This window comes from Dendropsophus ebraccatus, chromosome 2 (genome assembly GCF_027789765.1).
Source record: "Dendropsophus ebraccatus isolate aDenEbr1 chromosome 2, aDenEbr1.pat, whole genome shotgun sequence".
NCBI classification, from domain to species: domain Eukaryota; kingdom Metazoa; phylum Chordata; class Amphibia; order Anura; family Hylidae; genus Dendropsophus; species Dendropsophus ebraccatus.
In genome coordinates this window covers 152,356,377-152,375,653 of record NC_091455.1, presented here as the reverse complement: position 1 = coordinate 152,375,653, position 19,277 = coordinate 152,356,377, and positions in this window count along the sequence as shown.

Genomic DNA, 19,277 nt, shown 5'->3' with positions numbered 1-19,277 from the left:
TGATCCAATAAGCTGATGTCCAAAAACGACCTGGGCATTGAGGAATCAATAACTCATGGTCATGAAAGGGTTACAGGTGATAGGATTAGGCTGCAATACCAATACATTGTGCGAACAGGTGTAGTGCTGTTTGTGGAAGAAAGCAGCTGTGTTTTTTTTTTTATTCTGAACATCCCCTTTCAGAAATTATTACTTCTCTAAATATGGACATACATATAGAAAATGTACACTAGAAAAATTGCTTAACACAAATAACAAATCTATTTTTATCCAAATAGGTCCAAAGTATTGTGTTGGCTAATTCTACAGTGTAGTAAATAACATCCATATGTATCACACAGTGCATACGACGCGGCTTAACAGAACATCTATTCGTCCAAATTCAGTCTTTGATATCTCAGGCGTTGCTTATAGAGGCGAGACGAAAGGTTCCATGACACATGTGCAATGTTTCAAGAGCAATCACTCTCTTTGTTAAGGCCTGAAATGTTGCACATGTGTGGTATGCCCCCGGATGATGTTGTAGCGGTGGGACGTCCGGTCACTTGCTAGATGGAAGTGTGACGCCACTACTGTGGTGGATGGCCGAGATACAGCCAGGCCTTTTGGGTTTGTCACGTGGCGCCAGTGCCTGGTGGGCACACAGGTGTGATGGCACGCCTGTTTTTAGGTAGTAAGGCCGGTTGTACCCTTCTCCCCTGTGGTCGGTGTCCTGTCGGGTTGCTGCAGGGTCCCTTGGGATTATGTCACAGATTGCCAGAGTGGTATAGTAACCTTCCCGAATAGTGGTAGGACCCGCCACCCACAGAAAGGAGAAATGTCCCATGGTTACGGTGCAAGTGCTATGCAGGTGGTAGCAAATAATCACAGACAGGTGATAACGTTGACTTGGTTTACTACTTGTGGATATGCAGCAGGTAATACAACGAATCTTGAGATACACTTGACACAGTTCCAATAAATACACGCACGTAGAACCACCAGATCTGTAAGATAAGTGCTGAGTAGGATATAGTAGAGTTGATAAAGTCGTTCTGAGGTAGCATAGTAGAGAGGAGAGTGCCATGATAATCTCAATCCAATTAGTAATGTTCTTTGACGGGAGGTTGAAGTGTAGAGAAGATTACTTGTAGAAGAAGAAGAAGACACAACCTGCGCCTGTGTTTTGACCTTTCCTATAGTCTTTACACCACCCAATGCTCACTAGCTTTGGCAGGACTGTACACAAGCCCCAGACCCTGTTACCTGCGATAAGCGGAAAAGTTAGGATTTCCTAAGTACACGTTGCGAGATAACAGTGAAGGGCCACACAGTGTGTGTGGTGCTTTAAGAAAAAGGTCTGTCAGAGGGCTCTGTTCTGCGTCCTACCCGTGCGGGGCACTGACTAAGACTGACTTTTAGAGGGGACCTGGCAGAGGGCCAGGGCCCAGGTAAATCCACGGTGGAGAGCTATCTGAGCAGCGCCCTTTCTCCACCAAAGCTCGTCTAAAACTCCTCCTCACCCAAGGGACTAACTTCCTAACCAGCGTGTAAGATGCGCTGTGGTTGGGTGGAAAGAATGCAATAGAGGAACAGGATAGAAAAGAGAGAATAGCAGAGAAGAAAGGAGAAATCCTACTGGTTAACAGAATCTGGGACTTACACAAACAATAACCCTTTAGAATACTTCAGCTGTGCAGCTTCTAGACCTTAGTTATATAATACAGTGACATCTGTATTTGACAAGATCACAATCAAGTACAGACTTTTACGAGGAGTGTAAAGGATAGCAACACCCATAGTGGGAAACCACACATGTATCATGAAACCTTTTATCTTGCCTCTATGAGCAACTACTGAGATGTCAAAGACCAAACTTGGAGGAATAGATGTTCTCTGAAGCTGCGGCGTATGCACTGGGTGCTATAAATGTCTGTCTCTGACTGCGCTCATCGCATAAGATGGGGGGGGGGGGGGGGGGGGGGCAAGCTAAAATTTTTCACCAGGGCCCATCAGCCTTGAGCTACGCCCCTGGCTGCACCCAATGGTATTCATATGCCAAACAATTAGGTTATGATATATAATATTTTGCTTAACCAGACAGATACAAACCAAACAGTGACAGGCTAACTGTACCAGGGTGAGAAGGGCAATTCATATTGGAAACTATGCAAAGGAGTACCAACATCTGACAAATGTCTCTACTACTTTTAGACCAGGTTCACACAACGTCTGTTTTGTTTAAATCATTGCCGTTGTGGCAATAGAGGCTGCACAGAACATGTCAGTTCACACAATGCATTGTTCAGCAGTGAATTGGGATGCAGGCTCACAATGATGCACCCACATTCCAATTAATCAGAAATGAAGATCAGTCAGCCAGTGTTTTATGTTGTGTGAACATGGCCTCTGATGTTAAATGGGAAATCTTCAAATCCACATTAAATAACTATGCTGCTCAATTTATTACTATGGGTAGCAAATATAAACAATTAAAATAAAATCCCACATGGCAAATATAAACAATTAAAATAAAATCCCACATGGCTTAGAACTGAATAAAACCTATAAAAAGGTTAAAACAAAATTACAATAAAAGGCAGGTGGCAAAGGATAGCAAAGGACTTTTACTCCCCGTAAAATTCTTTAAATATATTAATTAAAAAAAAAAAAAAAGAGCATTTAGGACCCCTAAATAATGGTGACAGGGAGCTAATCAAAAGGAAACAGAGTTAGTGAATGGGTTCTTCTGCTTTGTATATACAAAGAGAATAGTCAAGATGGGCGGGGTCCATGCTGAGGTAGGCAAGGCCAGTGTTGGTAACATGTGCAATCTACTGAACTGGTTTACTAAAGATATGGTCCAAGGTAAATTAAAAAGGTAGTCCCCAGAAAATTAAAATTGTCAGGCAGGCAAGGGGTGTGAGAAAATAACAAACAAGTAAACCTGTGCCTCCATTGAGCAGCTCCTGGATCCAGTTCTTAACAGCCGGCTGTCATGTTAACCTCTTAAGAACAGAGCCAATTTTCGTTTTTGCATTTTCGTTTTTTCCTCCTTGTGTTTAAAAGGCCATAGCACTTGCATTTTTTCACCTAGAAACCCACATGAGCCCTTATTTTTTTCGCCACTAATTGTACTTTGCAATTCCAGACTTATTTTTTGCATAAAATATGCTGCGAAACCAGAAAAAATTATATGCGCGGTGAAATTGAAAAAAAAAAAGCAATTATTTTTTTTCCTTTTTTTCCCCGTTTTTACGCCGTTTGTCCTATGGAAAAACTGACATGTTATATATGTTCCTCAAGTTGGTATGATTAAAACGATATGCAACTTGCATAACTTTGATATTATTTGATGCCTGATACCTTCTACAGAAAAAAAAAAACGTGCCCTAAAATTGCTCTATTGCTATGCTTATAGCGCTTTTATCCTTTGGTCTATGGGGCTGATTGAGGTGTAATTTTTTGCGCCATGATGTGTTCTTTATATCGGGACCTTGATATGCGTATGCGACTTTTTGATTGCTTTTCATTACAATTTTTCTGGATTTGATGCGACCAAAAATGTGCAATTTCTGCACTTTGGTGGGTATTTGCGCTTACGCCATTTACCTTACGTTATCAGGAATGTGAAATTCATATTTCTCACGATTAAGCGGCGATACCAAACATGTCTATTTATTTATTTTTATAAAGTGGGAAAAGGGGGGTGATTCAAACTTTCATTAGGGTAGGAAGTTTGTATTTATAAGAACACTTCTTTTCACTTTCACATTAATTTGAAGTCCCCCTGAGGGACTTCTAATACAGCTACACTGATCTCTCATAGAGATCAGTGTAGCTGTATAATACAGCACCGATCCATTAGATCGGTGCTCTATTGCTTTGGTCTACTGCAGACCACTGCAATAGAATACCGAGCTGGGATAAGCATCATTACGTCGCTGAGGCCCAGCCTGGTAAGACCAAGGGATCCCCCGCCGCGATCGCATTGTGGGTGGGGGGGGGGATCCTGCCACTAGACACCAGAGATGGGCTGCATTTAACACTGTTAGATGCAGCTGTCATATTTGCAGATAGCAGTCGGGATTGCGGCAGTTTAGAGCGGGGTCGTGGTGCGGCTCCCCTCTGAACTCCTCTTGCGGGCATATGCCATACGGGTATGGCATATGTCCCTAAGAGGTTAAAGGAGAAGTCTGGCAAAAGTGTTTTTTATTAAAGTATTGTCTTGCCCCCCAAAAGTTATACAAATCACCAATATACACTTATAACAGGAAATGCACATAAAGTGCTTTTTTCCCTGCACTTACTACTGCATCAAGGCTTCACTTCCTGTATAAAATGGTGATGTCACAACCCGATTCCCAGAGCTGTGCAGGCTGTGGCTGCTGGAGAGGATGATGGCAGAGGGATGCTCAGTGTCCTTCAGTGTCTCCCTACCATCATCCTCTCCAGCAGCCACAGCCCGCACAGCTCTGCAGGCTGTTGCTGCTGGAGAGGATGATGGCAGAGGGATGCCCTGTGTCCCTCAGTGTCTCCCTACCATCATCCTCTCCAGCAGCCACAGCCCGCACAACTCTGGGAGTCGGGTCGTGACATCACCATTTTATCCAGGAAGTCAAGCCTTGATGCAGTAGTAAGTGCAGGGAAAAAAAGCACTTTATAAGCATTTCCTGTAATAAGTGTATATTGGGGATTTGTATAACTTTTGGGGGGGCAATACAATTCTTTAATAAAATTTTTTACAGGACTTCTCCTTTAAGCTGGAAACTGGGTACCCAGCTCTCCTAGCTGCAAGTGTCCCCCCCCCCCCCTAGTCACTGATTGGCTGAGCGGGCAATCATTCAGACAGGTACATGATATCGCTAGGACAGCTGCAGGTCACCCGTGGCTGTGAACTGGACCCCAGAGCGGTACTACGGGGCACAAGGTGGGGTGAGTTTACTCATTTGTTATTTTCCAGCATCCCCCTCACCCCCCCCCCCCCCCCCCCCGCCTGCATTTTTACACTTTTGTGGGACTCCTTCAAATAAACTAAATGTAAGCAAAGCTCCAGGGCCAGATGGATTACACGCATGGAATACTCTCCCAGCATCTCTCCCTGCCTGCTAAATGACAGTGTCTGAGCCGAGCATCAAGTGCCCCGGTCCTATATAGGCCCAGGTCACCTAAAGCAGCCAGCCGATCACTTTCTATGCCAGTAGTAAGCAACATGGCTACACCATAACAGGATGTGCTGTTTATTGGTGAGCCCAGGGTAAGAAACACGTGTAGATGGGCTCACTGACTGTGCTCTAACAGGTGATAATAACAAGATATAACATATGAGCATTATGATATGGCACAATATATAACCTATCTTTATCGTTTGTAATGAATCTCCTATTACTTGCACTGTCATTTGCACTTTAGATATATTATATTGCTTATAGCCCCATCAAGTGTATTTATCTAACCCTTGTCACACAATCTGGAATATTTCATGTTTTGAATTGCCTCTTGGTTTTATTTTTCATGTTATGTGTTATTAATAAAGATATTTAATTTTTATATGTGTGTCGATCCCATTTCTGTGGATATGTACAGTATATTGTAAGGGATCTCCATAGTTACTGATTGGATGGTAGTGATTCATAAAACATTATCACTAGGTAATGGTGATTTACCATCCGTTGTATACCTACTCTATGTGAGCGTGCACAGTGGCGTAGCCACCGTGGTCGCGGGGGTCGCTGCCGCGACCGGGCCCGCCACAAGGGGGGCCCGCGGGCCCCCTGATCAATCACTCTTGTGACCGCAAGCATTGTTTTGCTTGCGGTCACAAGAGTCTGGCTCCGTCTTTCCCACGGCTGCTGCGCGGCTGCCGGGGGTGTCGCGTCTTACCCCCGGCAGCACGCGCATCCCAGAACTCCCTGCGCGCCTTGGGCCCTGACTTCCGGTTTCCGGCGCGCAGGGAGTTCTGGGATGCGCGCGCTGCCGGGGATAAGACGCGACACCCCCGGCAGCCGGGGACAGATCGAAGGAGTGAGGATTAACGTGGGAGCGCGATGTCAGGTGAGTTAAGTTTTGTTTTTTTATCAGCCTGTACGGGTGGGGGGAAAGGAGGGGGGCATCTATGAGGGTGGGGGGGAAAGGAGGGGGGCATCTATGAGGGTGGGGGGAAAGGAGGGGGCCATCTATGAGGGTGGGGGGAAGGAGGGGGCCATCTATGAGGGTGGGGGAAAGAGGGGCCATCTATGAGGGTGGGGGAAAGAGGGGCCATCTATGAGGGTGGGGGGGGGGAAAAGAGACAATCTATAAGGGAGGGAGGAAGGGGACCATCTATAAGGGAGGGGGGGAAAGGGGACCATCTATAAGGGAGGGGGGGAAAGGGGACCATCTATAAGGGAGGGGGGAAGGGGACCATCTATAAGGGAGGGGGGGGGGAGAGGGGGCCATCTATAAGGGAGGGTGGGGGGAGAGGGGACCATCCATAAGGGAGGGTGAGGAGAGAGGGGGCCATCTATAAGGGAGGGGGTAGAGGGGGCCATCTATAAGGGAGGGGGCCATCTATAAGGGAGGGGGTAGAGGGGGCCATCTATTTGGGGGGGGCAACATAGGGGGAGAGGGAATACACAGAGGGGGGCATATATTATTAGGAGGTCACATAGAGTCAGGGCTACCCACTAAATGAGGGTGTAAAGGGGACAGTACAGATGTGCAGTGTGTAGAGAGATGGAGATGGTGTCAGAGTGTGGAGCCTAATATGTCTGTCTGGCAGATTCTGTGGATTCGTGGCTCGGAGAAGTTCTCATAACGGCCCAGGACGGATGGAGAAGATGATGAAAAGGAAAGAACTCCGATCAGAGAAGACGTCTCCTGTGAGTCACCTGATATAACTGCACAGTAATGTATATGGTGTATAGAGCCTGTGTAGAGCTGGGGCCACCTCTATATGACTGGATGAGGTGATTTAGTATACTGGATTTGGTCAGTAACAATATGGTGGTGATGGTAGTGGTTGTGGTGTGGCGGTAATGTTTCCTCCCTATATACTGGTATTACTGGTAATATTGGTCTCAGTATACAGGATTTGGTCGGTAACAGTATGGCGGTAATAGGTAATATCTGTCTTGGTGTGTGTGTGTGTATATATATATATATATATATATATATATATATATACACACACACATACAGTGGTACCTTGGTTTAAGAGTAACTTCGTTTAAGAGCGTTTTGGTTTAAGAGCTCACAGTTTTTCCAAATTGTGACTTGGTTTAAGAGCATTGCTTTGGTTTAAGAACTTCCTGTATTGGGTGGGAGCGCGAGTGGAGAAGGGGCATGGCCTGCATAGCGGGGTCTACAGCACTGTACTCTAAACACCTTCCAAATCATAGCAGATCCCCTTCAGGCTGGGGCTTACATCAGGGGACAGGACTGTGGGGGGGGGGGGGGTAATCTCTCCATAGCTGTAACCCCTCTCTCCTCGGACACAGAGCACTGCATGTATGTGCCCACATCTGTCCTGCTCATTCCTTCATGCTCCCTGCAGTCTCTGTCAGCCCTTGTGTTTCCCATCCTCTCCATTACTGTACAGTACAGAATAATAAATATATTTGGGGTGTGGAACCAATTGTCTGCATTTACATGATTTCTTATAGGAAAATTTGCTTTGGTTTAAGAGTGGATTTGGATTACAAGCACGGTCCTGGAACGAATTATGCTCATAATCCAAGGCACCACTGTGTATATAAATATATATATATATACACACACACACACACACACACACACACACACACACACAACAATAGCATCACTTGGTCGTGAAAGGAGGGGGGGGGGCCCAAGTTGGCCTCTTGCACCAGGGCCCAGGAGACATTAGCTACGCCCCTGAGCGTGCATAACTATAAACTGAGTACTGTAGGATAGTGTGTTGGACTCCCAGAGTGAGTAGGTATTAATATATCTAAAATATTTTTATATAAATATTAATATATAAATCTCATCATTTATACATCAATCTCCTCAGAATTTCCTCTCTCACACCATAAGGTGTTGACAGCAGGTAGGACAGCATGTTCAACATGTAAAACAAAAGCTCAATAACATGAAAACATTTCAATACCCCAGACAGCAAATACATGTTGCAACATGCTGTACATAACTTATCTAATCTGCCCACAGGATGGTATGAAGTGTAACAAAAAGTGTGACTAGTCAGACTGACTCAGCAGTTAGACATGAACATATTTAACCTGCTGATAGATTCTAATAGGGCTGGTGATGGGAAGTGTGACAATACCTGCCGCATTAATAATAAATCTTTCTTTTTCTTAATATGTAAATTAGCTTTCCGGTACACTGGTGGGAGTCCTATAGCCCCAGTGCACAGATCCACCGGCCGGCTGGCTTCTACAGCATGCCAATCAATGTTACAAGCAAATATACGAAAAAGAAATGCTATATATCTTATCAGAGAAAAATGCTTTCTTTCTTGCTTAAAAGATGTAGTGTATGGGAGCCATCATAAAGCTCAGTGAAAGCTGACAAAGAGATGGAGCCTGCAGAGAGATAATCAGGGAGAAAAGCCGTATACAGGTTACATATATGGCCATAAATAGTGTCACTCTTCACACACACACACGCACACGGCTATAATAACTGGAGCTGTGGATCTGCTGTACCACTGCACCACTTGCGTAAACTGCACCAGGCTGCGGAGTCTAAGGGGCAGCTGGTCTTCACCGGCGGGATGGACCCTAGGTCGCTACCCTTGGCTAGGCTTGCTAATGGTGACAAGCGAGGTGACACATGGGCAGGCAGGAGCACAGCAGGACTGAGCTGGGACCACACGCAAAGGGAAGGCAGGACAGGTGCCAAACCAATCAGGGATGTACTGATGGAGTTTTAAGATCGCTTAAACCCATCTCACACGAAGGGTGAATCCGTGAAAGACTGTTTACACAAAGCTATCTGCAATTTTTTAGCGAACGACCAGCGATGATTTGAGAACATGTTGAAAGATCAAAATGAACGATTTCTTGTTCATCGATTAATCATTTGCTGTGTTTACACAAGTCGATTATCACTCAAATGCGATCGTTATTGTGAAAATTCTAATTGTTCCGTGTAAATGCACCATAAAGCTGTGCCCTCTAGTTGTTATAATAGTGTCTGGTGTTCTTTGTGCCATAATAGGAAACTCAAAACACCATCTGACCAGGCACTGCCCACCAGGTGCGCAGGTGAACTATAAACACCAGCATATACAGTATTGTGCAGCCCCTTCATTACTTTACCAGAAGACAGAGCATGAGATTACCCTGTGAAACCCTTGTGCCATTGTGACCTGAGCCACCTTAACCATAACATGTGTAGGGCTACAGGATCCGGCCACTCCACAGGTGTTCTCCTCCACTGTAATATCTACTGTATGCTCCCTCTGAGCTGCCACATGATCATGGCTGCCGATTTGCCCTATTTTATGGGGCTAATCAGTTTCCTGCGTATCTGACACCACTCTTACAACTCTTGCTGTATATGATGGGGCTGCTTGCAGAGGCAGAATTTTAAAACAATGTATAATACAAAGTTATAGGACCTGATGTTTTGATTATTTGTAACATATTGTATATTTAAATTAGTATGGAAACCTTTTTAATATGCCAGCTCCATATTTTGCATGTATTGACTATTCTGAGCTCTACAGTGTTGGTAAAATATTAAATTGAAATCGGATTTATTATTTCATGAATAAACCATTTTTAGAAATTGTCTCTGCTTTAATGCTATTCATAAAAATGGAATGACTTTGCCTCCAGTAAATTTTAACCAGTCCTATATTGGCATTCTTCCAGCTCTAGCATTAGAGATATCTTATCATGTCAAACACTATAAATCATTACATTACAGTATGTTTTAGCTGACCCCTGTCTATCAGGAGCATGTCTTATTTATACAGATTAAGATAAGAGGCATTAATGTCTGACCTGATATATATGAGATATTGGATGAATTGGATGTATAATATGTAGACATAACTTTAACATTGCCTATGAAGTGCCCACATTAAGGTATGGGAAAACACTAACCACTGTGATAAATTTGCCATTAAAGCGAATCTATTGGCACATATGCTGCTAGAAGTTTTTTTTATACTCACTGAGTGGCGCTGCCATGCTCATTTCAGTGTTGCTGTTCATTCGGAGATCCACCACCCTGTTCTGTAGATATCTGTTAATGTTAATTAGCAAGTCTAGTGCACTGGAAGCGGGCCCAGTGCACTGATATCTCCCCCCAATCGCTGTTATGTCTCATTCTGGGGGTCTGATACTAGGGTCTGTAATATGCTGGGGTCCGATACTGGGGTCTGTAACATACACTCTTTTTACTGACCTAAATGTAAGGTCTATACAATGAGGATAATATAGAGAAAACTCTGAAAAAATCCACTGGTGACAAGCCATACTCCTAAAACCACATCCATACAGAGCATATCCACAATAAGCCACACCCCTTCATGTCAAAGCTGAAGTGTCCATGGGAAAAAAAAAATATTGGCAATTAGAAATGGTCCGAACCTCGGTAGTGATTCCCGCTGTCTGCCCGCTCCGTGGAGCGGGCGGATCCAGCGGGGGGACCGCCTGGAAAACTGGGATACAGCCATAGGCTGTATCCCCGTTTTCCAGGCGTTACTCCCGCTGGATCCGCCCGCTCCACGGAGCGGGCAGACAGCGGGAATCTGCTGCCGAGCGTTCGGGTTCATACGAACCCGAACCTCGGCAGGTTCGGACCATCCCTATTGGCAATGTGTGTAAAACAAAAACTGGTGTAATTAGTCCTGGCAACCAATCACATTGATTGCTTTGGACTGATTGATCAGCTGCTATGGGAAAACAGTTTTTGTTTTACAAAAGGTGATAAATCTGGGCTTTTGTCTTCTTTTGAATGGTTTAAAGAAGTTATCCATGGTTAGAAGTTCACAGCCTTCCTTGTACCACCCTTGTCCTTGGGTTGTACTGTATGTGGCATTACTTTCAGCTCCATTCACTTCAGTGGAACTCAACTACCCAACTATACCCAAACTGAAGGCAGGAGGAAAGCAGCCAGGTTTTTGTAAGGCTAGGGGCCACACTAAGTTTTTACAGTCCATTTTTGCAAGAAATGAATGGAAAAACATGCAATTGTGTGCAATACTTTTTTCCGTTGATTTCCTGTAGAAAAAAATTTACAAATAAAAAAAAAAAAATGAAAAAAAGAAAATCCTTTATGGTCCTGAAGAGGTTAATGAAGTGTTTTTCAGGCTCAGAACAATTAGGGCCCTATCCCACAGTAACGATAATCGGCCGAATTGGCCCCATTCGGCCGATTATCGTTCGGTGAAATAGAGAGAACGATTAGCCGATGATCGTGTCATCGGCTGATTGTTCATTTAGGGCCAGACCTAAAATCATCGTTCCCCCACTGTGCATCGCTACGGTTGAATAGCGGTGCGCAGGTCTTCTCCTCCGCGCTGTCTTCCTCCCCGTCTCCCGCGCGCTCTATCTTCTGAATGGCCGGACAGCTGACGGAGCGCTCAGCCAATCACAGGCCGGGACCGCCGCGGCCTGTGATTGGCTGAGCGCGGCCTGTCAGCTGACCGGCCATTCAGAAGATAGAGCGTGCGGGACCCTGGGATGAAGACAGCGTGGAGAAGACCTGCAGGTAATGTTTTACTGCTGCTGCAAGGACATCGGTAACAATGTCCTTGCAGCCCTCGCTCAACGATCATCGGGCCGTGCAATAGGCCCAGTAAACGAGCAGCGATCTAGCAGATCGCCGCTTGCTTACATCGTTGATCGGGCCCTCCTCGGCCCGTGGAATAGGACCCTTACAGAATGGTTGGCTGGTGAGTAGTTAAAAAATGTTTTAAAGTAAAATCCAGCCTCACTTGCACGCAGAGAAAATGCATTCTTACACATACTTACTGCTAGTTTCTTAACCCCTTCAAATCAGCCATATGTGTCTATATGTTCCACCTGCTTATGCCCTGAGTTGAAATGTGTGTGTGTATATCTATTGGCAGCCAGTACAATAAGGGCAGCAGCAATCATGCTGCTGTCCACCATTAACCCTTTATACTCTGCAATATAAAACAATCATTCCATTTAGGATGTCAGTGACCAGAGTGGTGCCTGTCAGTAACTGATCGGAACCCCCACACTGCATGAGAAGTTGGTGACTGTAAGGGTCCCAATTGATTTCCCTTATCAATGATCTACTCCTAGAGTTGGCCTCAGGCAGACTTTAGTAGAAGAGTGCTGGATCTCACTGATCAATGCTATGCAATGGCGTATAAGCAATCTAATTATTTCTTATAAAAGTGTGTATATATATATATATATATATATATATATATATATATATATATATATATATATATATATATATAATATATATAATATATACATATATATATATATATATTGTGGGGATCAGTCTCAAAAGCAGTCTGTTGATATGAGACTAGCAGCAGGTTTAAAGAAAAATAAGTGGTTTATTGTCCATAGCAGCAAACAAAACATACAGCTTTCTTCAGCCAACACCCAGGTATGGAACAGAGTCCGTGAAAAAAGTCAGTGGCAGTTATGCAACACAGTCAATTGGTTTACATAGGGCTGTCACCCGGATAGACGCTGCCAGACACCAAGCAACTCCTGGAAGTCTCCTTTGGCCTCAGAGAAGCCCCACATAGCTCTTTCTCCCTAGCAGCACACTCTGAGACTGGAGATACACACACCCACTCTCAGCTGTTTCTCCCAGGCTTACAAAGGCCACACCAAAATCTGGACCTGGAGTGTGGGAGCAGCCACCCACCCTCTCTTTGGCATGCTCCAATGAAAGATCGTCCCGGACTAAACTGCATTGCAGCTATACTAAATTTTAAACATGTGCCAGTGGCCTATTGCCGCTGACACCAGCAATCAGTCTTTCACCTCACCAAGGCCAGGATCCTTGGTGAGACATATCTACCATCTATGACGGTGCCATGCTCCTTCTTACAATATATATAAAAAAATTCTTATAAACAGTGTAAAAAAGAGTTCATAAAATATTACAAAGCACCTCTCCATTAAAAGTTGACTCCCCTTCCCATTATATGATGATAATAATAATAATAATAATAATAATAATAATAATATTTGGTATTGTAGCATGTAGAGCTGTCCAAACTATTAAAATATAATGAAATTATTCACTTTGTGAACAATGTAAATAATAAGAGGGGAAGGATTGCAAAGATTACATTTTTTGTCACAATCTAAAAAAAATAATAAAAAGTGATCAAATATTCTCATCACCTCCAATATGTACCAATAAAAACTATAGATCATGGTACAAAAAATTATGCCCCAACCAACCCTGTAGGTGGAAAAATAAAAGCGTTACGGCTCTTTGAATGTGAGGAGGAGGGCTTTGCTTCAGTGTTACCTGGATCTACGTGCATCAATAATGACTAGAGTTGAGTAAACCTCGAGCATGCTCGGGTACATCCGAACCCGAACGTTCGGCATTTGATTAGCGGTGGCTGCTGAAGTTAGATAAAGCCCTAAGGCTATGTGGAAATCATGGATATAGTCATTGGCTGTATCCATGTTTTCCAGACAACCTTAGAGCTTTATCCAACTTCAGCAGCCCCCGCTAATCAAATGTCGAACGATCGGATTCGGATGGACTCGAGCATGCTCGAGGTTCGCTCATCTCTAATAATGACCTTTCGTCATGAAAGGGTTGAGTGTGTAGAAAAACATAAATTATGCAAAACTAGAGTGCCCTTATACTTACCACTAGAGATGAGAGAATTTACAATAATAATAAAGCGAATTGCTTCGTTATCTGCTTGGCTTTTAACTTAGTGCCTTTCCGTGCCACTCCTCCCAGAGTGCCTGGAAAGCTGGATCCAGTCCTGGGAAACTGCAGGCTGATAAGCTAATTGCCAAGATGAAGCGATTTGCTTTGTTATTTTTGTACATTCGCTCATCTCTACTTACCACCTAGAGATGAGCGAACCTTGAGCATGCTCGAGTTCATCCGAACGCGATTGTTCGGCATTTGATGGGGGGGGGGGGGGGGCTGCTGAAGTTGGATAAAACTCTAAGGTTGTCTGGAAAACATGGATACAGCCAATGACTATATCCATGTATTCCACATAGCCTTAGGGCTTTATCCAAGTTCAGCAGCCACCGCTAATCAAATGCAGAAAGTTCGGGTTCGGATGGACTCGAGCATGCACGAGGTTCGCTCATCTCTATTACCACCTCATACCCAGGCATACTTATGCTAATGTATTACTACATACATAAATTTTTTGCATTTCTGCTTTTTAAATTTTGTGATGGTTTTAACATGTTTAGTTTTGTTGCTAAGCATACTATGTAGTTTTTTGTTCACATGCGCTAAACCAAATAAACTGTGACTAAAGTAAGTCAGTGTTCCTGTAAAAATATCTATTCTTTTAACATTACAACAATCTGTTGAGTCGTTCTGATCTAGTAAAGGGAATATTGTAGGAAAACTGCATCACTAAATTGTCATTTCCTTGCACTTTTAACAAGGAAATCATGAAGGAAATATGTTAACTTCTTGTTTATACAATAGACCTTTTACAATTAGAAGGTCTACTATAAAATGTCAAGGATATGACACATACAGTATATAACGGATGTTTTTTTTTTTTTTACCTAATAAAAAATGTGCACCATAGAAGTGCACATGAGAACCTAACAACTACTTTACCAATATAAAAAACTGCAAGCACATGACAATAGTTTTATATACAACTTATGTTTAACTAGACAGTATTTTTTTTTTCTTTAGGCAATGTTAAAAAAAATGTGTTAAGACTTTGGTTATGTTTACAGTAAAATAAGAGCAAAATACGACAGTAAAATAGGAATAACATGCAGTCGTATTTTGAATCTAATAATGTGCTACATTAACCCCTTAAGTACCGAGGCAAATTTTATGAATATGAAATACATAAGCCACAGGGCCCTTGTGGTGCAATAAAATCAAAACAAAATTAAATAAAATACAAAGCGGTAAAATAATGTCAAAGTCCTTAAAGGAGACCTGTCACCCCCCGTGCCGGGGTGACAGGCTCCCGAACCCCCGTTACAGCCCCCTATACTCACCTGATCCCGCTGGGTCCCGCTTCCTGATCCGGTCGGGTCACGGAGATATCAGCGCCCGAAGCCCGGCACGCGTGCTCACAGGAGAGTCCGACACTCAGAGAATGAATGGGGAGTCCGATGCTCCGCCATTCTCTATGGGCATCAGACTCTCCTGTGAGCGCGCGCGCCGGGCTTCGGGCGCTGATATCTCCGTGACCCGACCGGATCAGGAAGCGTTTAACCCATTTGGTGCCAATGAACCAAATTCAAAGATTTTCTGGGACTCTGCCCTCGACATCTTGGTAATATGATCCCCTCCTCTCCAATCTCTGCCCTCCTTTATGATCGCACAAAATGTCAAACTAGAAGGATCTTTGGCAAGCTGTTGTGAGAAATGGGAGGCTAAAGGATGATTTTTGTCTCCCTTCCTAATATTTGTGTTGTGTTTTTGAAATTCAGACTCAGTGTTTTCTTAGTTCTGCCCACATATTGCTTCCTGCAACCACATTGTAAGATGTAAATAATACTTGAGGTGTTACAGGAGAGAGTATCCTTAATCTCCCATCTGAAGCCATTGGTGGTGGAGTGGACATGGGTGGTCTTCCGAGGAAAGAAGGTGGTCTTACAGTTAGAACAGGTACCACATCTGTAGAAACCAGGGATTTCAAGCCAAGTGGAGCATTTGGGGGCTGCAGTTGGCCTACGGACAGTTAGGACAACTTGAATTCCCAGGTTGGGAGCCCTAGTATAGACTATTGGAGGACATTCAGGCAGCTGAGATCCTAGGGCCTTGTCCTCTTTCAAGAGGTGCCAATTCTTCTTAAAGGGGTATTCCCCCCAAAATTATTTTTGCATTAATACGTTGCCCACCCGTAGCTTTCCATCTTTCCAATATAAAGTTATTATTGATTCTGCACAGTTTTGCTGTTATCTAGATGCACTTACCCCCACAGAATGCATAGAATCATCAAACCTCAGTCCAATCCGACACCACTCCCTGCTCCTAGCCCCCACCCTCCGAGTCGGCATCACTTGTCCTCCTTCTCTTTTTCTTCAATGGGCCGGGTTAGCGCTAACCAAGTCCACTGAAGTAATGGAGGACACAGAGACGCTGACAGCTGAACTCTGCCTCTCTGACAGCAGCCCCAGTGCAGCCCCCCCCCCGTCCCCTCCAGTGCTCCAGGCGGCATACCCACAGTCTGTGTCCCCGTCCCCATCCCCCCCTCACCCTGGGGCCGCAAGTCCCTTCGATGCAGCCTCCCCCAGGTCTCTGGGTGGCCGCCTGTTCCCACAGTATGTAACTTACCCCCCCCCCTGGAGCTCACCCACCGTCCACCCGCTTCAGTGCAACCCCCCCCCCGTCTCCCGGTGGCTGCCCGTACTGCGCGAATAGTCTGTGCCATCCGCCTGCAGCTCACCCGCTCCTTTCAGTGCAGCCTTACCCCCCCCGCCCCCCGGTGGCCCCCCGTACCACTCCTGAGTCTGCCCCCAGTCTCTGCCATCCGCCCGCAGCTCGCCCGGGGGCCGCCTGCGCCGCTCCTCTCAGTGCAGCCCCCCGTCTCCCAGTGGCCGCCCGTACAGTGTCCACAGTCTGCCCCAACAACCCCCCCCCGCACAGCTCACCCGACAGCCGCACAACCCTTTCTGTCATTGCCCTCCCCCCCCCCAAGCTGAGCAAGTGGCCGCCGCAGCCCACGGCGCTCCTGTGGATTCGGCCCCCCAATCCCTCCCCCCCCTGCGAATTCACCTGCAGCCACCTCACCCCTGGACGCCCACAGTGCTCCTCTGCTGCATCATCCCCATCCCCATCTCCACTCTGCTACACCACTCTGCTACATCGCAATCTCCTCTCTGCTACACCACTCTGCCACATCGCAATCTCCACTCTGCTACACCACTCTGCTACATCGCCATCTCCACTCTGCTACATTGCCATCTCCACTCTGCTACACCACTCTGCTACATCACCATCTCCACTCTGCTACATCACCATCTCCACTCTGCTACATCACCATCTCCACTCTGCTACATCACCATCTCCACTCTGCTACATCACCATCTCCACTCTGCTACATCACCATCTCTGCTCTGCTACATCGCCATCGCCATCTCTGCTCTGCTACATCGCTATCACCATCTCCACTCTGCTACATCGCCATCTCAGCTCTACTACATTATTATCATCAGGCATAAGCATTGCATGATGGGAAATGTAGTTTCCTATCAAGGATATAGACCATCTTTTAGAAAAACATGTAACTTGGGAACAGCAGCAGCTAGAAAGACGGGAGACGACTCAAAATACTCAGGGGGACTTGGTGAGTAAGGCCAGCTAGGTTTGGGGGCATTTAATTTTTTTTGCTCTTGGGGGGGAATACCCCTTCAATGATTTTTTCCCTCTTCTGTAATCCTTATTATAGGGTAGAATTATTTTATCCTGCTCTTCCTTAATCCTATCTATCCTTAACCCCTTAGCATCCCATGACGTACCTGGTACGTCATGGTGACGCTGGGGGAGTTCAGAGCATCCCCCGGGACCCCGCTCTAAACGCAATCTGCAGCCGGGCAGTGCCTCTATTAGCCGGCGCAGTTCCGGTTGCCGTGCCGGCTAATTAAGCACTTCAATGCAGCTGTCAAACATGACAGCTGCATTGAAGTGCTTTACACTTCACATCCCTGGTGTCTAGCGGGTCGGATATCCGTTCTTCAGCCCGTGCCGGGCCTCAGCCTCGCAATGACGCTGATCCCGACTCGTCAATAGATTGCTGTGGCCTCCAGCAGGCCACAGCAATCTATCACCGATCTAATGAATCTTTGCTGTGTATATACACAGCATTGATCTCTATGAGAGATCAATGCTGTGTATATACAAGTCCCCCAGGGGGACTATCAGTTACAGTAAAAAAAAGTAAAAATGTTTTTTTATTAATAAAAAAATCACCCCCCTTTTCCTATTTTATAAATATAAATACATAAACAAATAAATAAACATGTTTGTTATCGCCGCATGCATAATCGCCCAAGCTATTAATCACATTCCTGATCTCGCACGGTAAACTGCGTCAGCGCAAATAAAATTCCAAAGTGCAAAATTGCACATTTTTGGTTGCATCAAATCTAGGAAAAATGGAATAAGTGATCAAAAAGTCGTATATGCGCAAACAAAGTACCAATAGAAAGTACACATCATGGCGCAAAAAATGACACCTCACCATAGACCAAAGGATAAAAGCGCTATAAGGGTACAAACACACACACCGTATACGCAGCGTATTTACTGCTGCGATACGCAGCAGATACGCAGCAGATGCGCAGCAGATTAGATCTAAATAACTGAACACAGCATCAAGTCTTCACCATCAAATCTGCTGCAGATCTGCTGCGTATCTGCTGCATATACGGTGTGTGTGTTTGTACCCTAAGCATGGGAATAGGGCGATTTTAAGGAACATATATTTGTTAACAATGGTTTGAATTTTTTAAAAGCCATCAGATAAAAGAAAAGTTATACATGTTACATATCGTTGTAATCATAACCACTTGAGGAACATGCATGACAAGTCAGTTTTAGCATAGAGCGAACGGCGTCAACGCAAAACTCCCCGAAATCCAAACAAATTCCTTTTTTTTTTTCAATTTGACAGCGCAAATGATTTTTTTTCCTGTTTCGCAGCATATTTTATGGAAAAATAAAGCGGTCATTGCACAGTACAATTGGTTTCAGAAAAAATAAGGGCTCATATGAGTCTCTCGGTGAAAAAATTCAAGCGCTATGGACTTTTAAACAAAGTGGAAAAAGCAAAAGTGCAAAAATGAAAATTGACTTTGACCTTAAGGGGTTAAAGAGGATGTACCACCAGGTACGCCTTCTTTAAACTGACACAGGGATAGAATGGCGCCGTTACTGGGAAGCCTGTGCCGCGGTCCATTTTTTTGATCCGTGGCCCAGTTTCCCTGTACGGCGCCGTTCTTTCCACGGTTACCAGCTGGTGCTCAAGCACTGGAGGTAGGCCGGCCCGCCCCCAGTGGTAGGGAATTCCCTCCCCTCTATGACGCGGCTCCGTTAGATTTAAAGGAGCCACATCATAGAGGGAAAAACCAGGAAGAACAGAAACACAAAACAGAGCAAAATCCCTCCAAACAAATGGGTTTTTGGTAGTT